The sequence below is a fragment of the Haemaphysalis longicornis genome, unplaced genomic scaffold, assembly GCF_048455015.1.
Source record: "Haemaphysalis longicornis isolate Haplotype H1 unplaced genomic scaffold, Haemaphysalis longicornis Haplotype H1 scaffold_2, whole genome shotgun sequence".
NCBI classification, from domain to species: domain Eukaryota; kingdom Metazoa; phylum Arthropoda; class Arachnida; order Ixodida; family Ixodidae; genus Haemaphysalis; species Haemaphysalis longicornis.
In genome coordinates this window covers 5,524,111-5,532,170 of record NW_027526295.1, presented here as the reverse complement: position 1 = coordinate 5,532,170, position 8,060 = coordinate 5,524,111, and positions in this window count along the sequence as shown.

Here is an 8,060-nt window from a genome sequence, read left to right as displayed (position 1 = left end):
GGCGGCCTGATGCAACTGTGGCCGTTTTCTTTTTTCTTTTTGAATAAAACTTGAAAATTGTCTCAGCTACCTACATCAATGGCCACTATCATTACGTCGGAGGCATGCATGCAGCATGTGACATACTAGAGGAGTGAGTGTGTATTTTAGTCGCAAAATATTCGGCAGTAATACATCGTTGCTGGAATAACAATGGGCACCAAGTTAACTTGACGTAACAACAAACCTTTCAGCACGGCAAATCGGGAACCAAGTGCAAAAGCTCGAATTTTCCACCGTTAGATCATCATAGAACAGTGTTCGCCACTTCTGCAACGACACGCGGCTAAATGCCATGTAAAGAAAACAAACACACTCCCATACCGTGCGCGCCCGCCACAGAGGAAATTTTCAACCGCGCCGTGACGGCGTAGTGCGGCAAGAAAAGTTTGTTTACAGCCCTAGGTAAGATAAAGGCTCGTGTAGGGGCTAAGCGGTACCATTTAACAATGAAATGAAGCGGGCGCAGAGCCACAGGGACGAGTAGAGAAACAGCCTAATTTTGGCAACGTGTGGTACTGTTTTCCCGGTCGAGCGCCGCTGTCAGTCGCGTGAATAGGCGGCGCACGCTCAGGCTTCATTTAGAATACAAAGGCTGGACAACAGAACTCCAACGCAGCTGTATTTTTCATACGGACAGCGACTACGGAACCCCGCGCTTAGCGAACAAACGACAAATATTCGCTCCAAGCGCACCGCGCCCAGCGTGTCACAATGCTCGCGCCGGCACAGTTCGCGTCATAAAATTCGTTCAAAAGCGTGGAACTTCACGTACCTTTTCTTCATTTGAACCGGTATTTCCGTATTGCGTGCTCTGCGGCACGAAGCAATGCTCCAGCATTGTAGTCCATCACCAAGAGCGGTCAATGCCCGCCTTCTATGTTTTGCTAATTGGTTTGGGTTTCAAACGACCGTACCAAAATGGCGGACCTAGTTACCGGAGTCGACGTGAGATGGCGGGGCGCATTTTGCATAGGGTCTATTGCGCCTTTTCGCGGACGATTGCGTCCTGTATAACCCCCTTCTTTCACCTAATGACACTATCGCCCTACAACATGATCTAGACACCATCGCTGCCTGGTGCGAAAAATGGCATATGTCTTTAAACCTCACAAAATGCAAAGTAATGTCTTTCACGCGCAAACACACCACCATGAATAACATTTATTGCATTCACTCCGTTCCTATTGACCACACCAGTGCTTACAAGTATCTAGGACTTCATATGACGCCATCTCTATCATGGGTGACACATATCCAAACAATCCGCTGTGAAGCTTCACGCACACTTGGGTACTTGCGACGCAACTTAAAATACGCATCTTCCGAAATAAAAAAACTTGCATATTTAACATACGTTCGACCGAAACTTGAGTACGCATCATCCATTTGGCACCCATTCCAAGCTTATCTCAGCGATGACTTAGAAGCCGTGCAAAACCGCGCTGCTCGTTTCATTGCTTCAGAATATTCAAGACGAACCAGCATAACCGCCCTAAAACAAACTCTGTCTCTTCAACCGCTTGCTTCGCGGCGCATAATTTCTCGCCTCTGCCTCCCGCACACCTTTTACTTTACTCGGTCAGGACACGCCCTCCTGAAACGCCCGTTTCGGACATCGTCCCGTATATCTCACACTCACCCCTTGGCGGCGATAAAGGGCCGCACGACGGCGATGAGCAGCTCATTCTTTGCCCACACCGTCACGCACGCTTGGCAACGCGCTGCCGGACAACATTGCTTCGTGCAGCGATCGCACAAAATTTCGCGAAAAACTAACGTATATCAGCAACCCGAACGATGCTACCTAAAGACCCCACCTGCCTTCTTCGTATCTCTTTTTTACTCGTCTTTCTTTGTCTGTTATTACACTCCTGTAAAATTTATTCTTAGTCTTGCTGTTGTCACTAGTTTGAATGTTCATTCCTGCTTTTATTTCCTTCTAGTGTTGTTTCTAGTTACTATGTCTGACCATTGTCGCTTTTTTATATGTTACAACCTCGACGTACGCCTTGTCATTTGAGTGTTAATTTCCTTCCTTTTTATTTCCTCTTTTGTTGTCCCTTGTTAACTTGTGATCATTTTCACTTTTTTACGCAGTTGTTGAAAACCCAATGTACGCCATCACTTGAGTGCTGATTTCTGTCTTTTTATTTCCTCTTTTTTGTTATTCCTTGTTACATTTTTGCGAAGATGTTACAACCTTGATGTACGCCCCCCCTTATGTAATGCCTCCTGGCCCTTAAGGACGAATAAATGAAATGAAATGAAATTAGCAGCAATACCGTCCGACTGGCGTAAGGCAAGAGTTGCTCCCATTCATAAAAAGGGCGATCACCTCACAGTGTCAAATTATCGTCCAGTTTCTATTACAAGCACTTGCAGTAAATTATTAGGACATATTGTAGGAGGCTTCATTCGTCAGTACTTGTCAGATCACAACGTCTTGTCTCCAATACAGCACGGGTTCAGAAAGGGCCTGTCTACTTCAACTCGGCTTGTGTCAGTTGTTCATGAAATTTCGGAAGTGCTCGATTCATCTGGACAAGTTGATATGCTCTTTTTTTATTTTAGTAAAGCGTTCGATAAGGTTCCCCACGGAAAATTAATTCATAAGCTCGAGTGCATTGGGCTCCCTTCAAATGTCATATCATGGGTTAAGGCTTACCTCCGACATAGACAACAGTTTGTAGAAATTAACAAATGTTCCTCTAGTGTCCGTCAAGTAACTTCGGGTGTACCACAAGGGAGCGTACTAGGACCGCTTTTATTTCTGATATATATAAATGACAGAACTAACAAAATCCCTGATAATGTGCATATTAACCTATTTGCAGATGACTGTACATGTGTCATTTTTAAACAAATAGCGTCACCAAACAGTCACTCATGTTTGCAAAATTCAGTTATTGCAATTTCCTATTGGTGTAAACTTTGGGGTATGGAAATAAACATTCAAAAAACTGTCTTGCTTCGGGTAACACAGAAAAAAGAACCTAGTGTATTTTCTTATGTTCTAAATGACACAATCATAACTGAAGTTAAAAAATACAAATATTTAGGTGTTACATTTAGTAATAAATTATCTTGGTCAGACCATATTTCCGTTACGTGTTCAGCAGCTTTGCGCAAACTGTGGTTTTTGAAGAGAAGACTTAGTAGAAAGGCGGCGGCACAAACCAAACTGTTAGCTTATAACACTTTCGTGCGATTTCAATAAAGTTCACTTCTCTCTCTCTCTCTCTCTCTCTCTCGTGCGATCGAAACTCGAATACGCGGCGGTTGTTTGGGACCCTCAAATTAAAAAGGACACTATGAATTTGGAACGTGTACAAAGAAAGGCTGTTAGATTCATTTTTTGAAAATATAAAAGACAGGATTCCCCAACCTTACTAATGCTTAGAAATAAAATCAGTTCGTTAGAACGCAGGCGCAAAGTTTGTCGTCTACAGTTTTTGCATAGCATCATAAGTGGGAAATTCGGACTTAAACTACCTCGTTACGTAACTTTTCTTCAAGCCCGAAAAACAAGACACAGACATAACCTCTCTATTACGCCAATATTTTCTAAAAACAAGTTCTCACATAATTAGTTTTTTTGTGCGTACCATTTACGAATGGAATTCCCTCCCCCTTGAGGTTTTACAATCAAGAAACTTCTTACAAGAACTGGAAAACTACTTGCCTCATGAATAGGTGACGGGTAAAAAGCGCAAAGGCTCATGGGTGCATTGTTTTCTCCCGCGGAGAGCCGCCACTTCCGGTTCGGGAGCTCTCCTGGCCTCCCGTACGCCGTCGGCTTTCACGCGCGTGTGTGCTTGTTGCTTATCTGTTTCCACCGGGGAAAAAAACGCTCATGCATCGGGAATTTCATAAATAACAACGATTGACCCTACTAGGAGTTTATCTGACAGGTAAGCACCCTGTGACAGATAAACAACACGCACGCACGCGCCTGACAGCCGCCGGCGCACGCAGACGTACGGGAGGGCAGGAGAGATCTCGAACCGGAAGTGGCGGTAGCAGACGACGTACCCATGAGCCTTTGCGCTTTTAGGGGCGAAGCTCCTTAGGGCGTGGGTCTGTCCATCCTCGACGTATGTATGTAGCCACCTCTAGTTTAGTTCTTGGATTGTTTACTAGATGGCGTGGCTACCTCTAGTTTAGTTCTTGGATTGTTTACTAGATGGCGGTACTTGTATATGATGAAAAGATGCGCTTGGATTGTTTACTAGATGGCGTGGCTACCTCTAGTTTAGTTCTTGGATTGTTTACTAGATGGCGGGGAGCGTTGTAATAAAATCCGTTCGCTGTTGGCGCGCGCTCGGAGTCGCCCGATGGATAAGGCTGAAGATGTGCGAGCCCGCGAGGCAGAAGCGCTCCGTGAAGCTGCGCGACGCCGCCGCCAAGATCCTGCCGTACGAGAGCGGGAGGCCGAAGCGTGTCGTCTGGCTGCGCGACGACGCCGCCAAGATTCCAGCGTTCGAGAACGAGAGGCCCAAGCGTCACGGCAACGGCGCGAGGACCCTGCCGTACGCGAAGCGGCATGGCTGCGGCGCGAAGAGGATCTCCAAAACGTCAGAGAACGGGAAGCGGCGAGAAAGCGCGCGTATCGGCAGGCAGACCCCGATGCAGTGAGAGCTCGTGAGGCGTCTGCAAAACGCATCAGGCGAGCTCAGCCCCAAAGTGCCGACGCGCGGTTTAAGCGAGACTTTCTAGACGTTACGTCCGGACACAGATGTAGTGGGCGAACTTTCACTGAAGAGTCACGGTTTTACCGATGATTTCCCCTCAGGAGCTTCGCCCACTCATCATCATTCACCCCGTGGATATGCTGTGAATTTTTTACCCGTCACCTATTAGAATAATCTAAACCTAGGCTTGTGACCACTTGTACGTTGTAAGAAAATTTACCTGCTGTTTTGTTATATTAGTGCTGTGTTTTTGGGGCAAGGCGTTTTGCCCCACTGCGATTTATTGTGTTGTTCTTATGTCGCGGTTGCGCTAAGTCAAGTATTTGTAAATTTCCTGTTCATGCGTTCTTTGAATTCTTGCTCTGTACTGCTGCATGGGCCAGCATCTTGGCCTGCAGTATGAATAAATGAAATGAAATGAAATGAAGCTTACTGCCATCCATTGGAGCGCGGCCGCACATGCGGGCTCTCCCACTGGCGTAGCTCCCAATCAAGAAGCATCGCATACGTTGAGTCCTGCAAGCGTAATGAATAGTCTGAGCACAAAGCGAAAGAAGCTCTGCGCTCTGGCTATTCATCAGGCTTGCAAACTCAACATCTATGATCCATCTTCCACAAACAGTGAAAGGAAAGAAAGCTTGTAGAATCGGTTGTAAAAAAACAGTGTAAATACAGTCGTGAAGCAAAACAAAGATTCAAAACTGTTTCATAAATTCTGGGGGCCAAACATAAATTAGAATGAGATCTTTTGCAACCTGCTGTAGCGTTCGTTTGAGCTTAGTCATATGTACGGTGCCCACATTGAACTCTGGTCTGATTGGTAAGTGAAAACATGGCTCCCTGCTTAAGGGGTATTCCCACGAAGGAGAAATCCGCTGTTTGGCTCCTAGGAGTGCGCATCACGTGACCCCTACGTCACGGTTTCTTTCCAGCGCACCGCTCCCATCGGAGGTCGGAGCTTCTGCTCGCGAGCTACAAACGATCCGATGCTTGGCGGCGGAGGCGGCGGGATTTCGTCTGCTCGTCGGGCAGCTGGCCGCGACTCAATTTCTAGAGCGGTTGCAGGCACTCTATTTTTATTGCTTCTTATTACAATGTACGCGAAAATGCGCCGCGCACACGACAGGCGCACTGAGCGAGCCGCGTATAACCACCAGCACGGTCGCTGGGCGAGCGGCGGCCGCGGCCGCGAAGTGGCGCAGGCCGGCGCACGTAGCTGGAGCGATAGCTAGTTATCGCTTCTCCAGGCGCAAACATAGCTGCACAGTGCACATACGAGAAAGGGGGTAATGATGTGATGGAAAGTTGCATTAAAAAAGGGCCCATCTCCCCGCGAGGGGGACTCGAGTAAATGCGTCGCATAGGGGGTGGGTGTATTGCGTTAACGTTTAGTGTTCGGGGAGTTGGTGGTAGTGAATGCGTTGTATCAGCAGCTTCTTGACGTAGTTTGAATGCGTCAAGGATATAAGGCGCGTTCGTAGCCTTTCATTCTGTGTCGATTTTGTGGCGCAGTGGCAAGAGCACCATGTACCTCGCGTTCCGCCCACAGGTAGTGAATGCGTTGTATCAGCAGCTTCTTGACGTAGTTTGAATGAGTCAAGGATATAAGGCGCGTTCGTAGCCTTCCATTCTGTGTCGGCTTTGTGGCGCAGTGGGTAGAGCACCATGTACCTTGCGTTCCGCCCGCAGGGTCGTGGGATCGAAACCAGGCGCCGGTAAGTATTATTTTTTTATATAGTGTAGGGGGAGGGGTGCGGACCTGTTGTTGAGAGCGAGGAGGGTAGCGTGATGCGGGAGAGGAGGAGTGGAGGAGAGGGCGCACCTGGAACGGCTGTTGCGGACGCCGAGGCACGCCAACGCCGGGTGACATCGTGAGTTAAAGAAATGCTCTGCATTTAAAATCGCCATGTGCGCCGCTTGCGAGAGCGGCAATTCAATATTCGCCGCAGTGTTAAGCCTAACATCTGTATGTGGCATAGGCGGACCGGCCGGCTGCTCCCAGCGCGCGTATCCCCACCCACTGCCTCGCGCGCCGTTCTGTACCCGCGGCAGCGCCTACATCGCGTCCACGGCCAATTTTTTGGCGGCTGACAGGATCAGTACGTAGGGGCTATAGCACAAATTGCCGCCGTAGCGGAATCGGCGGTGCTACGGCAGCTCTGCTTTAGAGATAGGCGACTGCAAACACTGATGTCCGTCCTCCGTGTGAGCGAAGGAGTTGGCCGAGCGGAACTTCCGCCTGCAGTGACGTCATGACCTCCCTCGGATTTCTCCGCTGAAACGCTCCGACGTATGAATACCCCTTTATAAGAGACATCTCGTATAAGAGACAAAAACTGCTCCCCGGTACGTGTCTCTTATAGAGGGGTTCAACTGTACTGTTAAAGCCACCCATGATCCAGCCACCCATGATCCATACACCTTCCAGCTGTACTGCAACTTTCACAAACACCGACAGACATTCACATCCACGCACGTGGCCTTGGCTCCAGTTCTTGCACAAGGTACTATTAAGAGGTACTCTCGGGAATGGGCAATGTCACGCTCGACACCAACCATTACCCCAAAGGATTGTTTAGGTGCCCGTTTTGTGGAAGAAAAAGAAACACCTAATGGGCACACAACACACAACCCGTGAATGTGTTTTCTAGCAGCTGGCTTCTGACGAGACTTGCATCATTGTGAATGAAATGTGGAACATTTTATAATGCCCCTTACCACTAAGTAAATTCACTTGAGCAATTTTCCAAAACAGTTTACACAGTGCGTAGTTAAAAAGCAATAATAGAATGTGAAACGTCTCCTCACAATTGGAAACTCTTCCTGTTCACTACCCCACAGGCTTGGACAGTAGATGCTTAAAGGCCAACTGCACTCAAATTTCACCTCGGCCAAATTAATTTTTAATGCGTAGTAAGTACCCTCAAATCAGCTGGGGCACAAGTGGTAGCCCCGTGAAACGCCTCGTTAATCAGTCAGAAGCGTTTAAAAAAGCTCCGCCGCAGACCACGCTGCACCTGCCGGAGGATCGCGTAAACAGCCATGACGCGCCACGGCCGGGCTGGAGGAGCGGCGGGCGCTGAAAGTGCGCGCCCGCCGCTCCTCCAGCCCGGCCGTGGACGCACCTGCGACGTTTCAGCCGACGGGGGCTTCTTCCTCTGACCAGCCACGCAGCTAGAGAACCGGTCGAGCTCTCTCGCGCGCGCTGCCCCGTGCGCGCGTAGAGCTTGCGCGCAGACGTTCTCCAGAGCTGGTGACCGACCGGACGCTCGCTGGACGGCTGCAACGTCACTGCAATGGCCGCGCTCTCCTCGGTTTCGGTTTCAA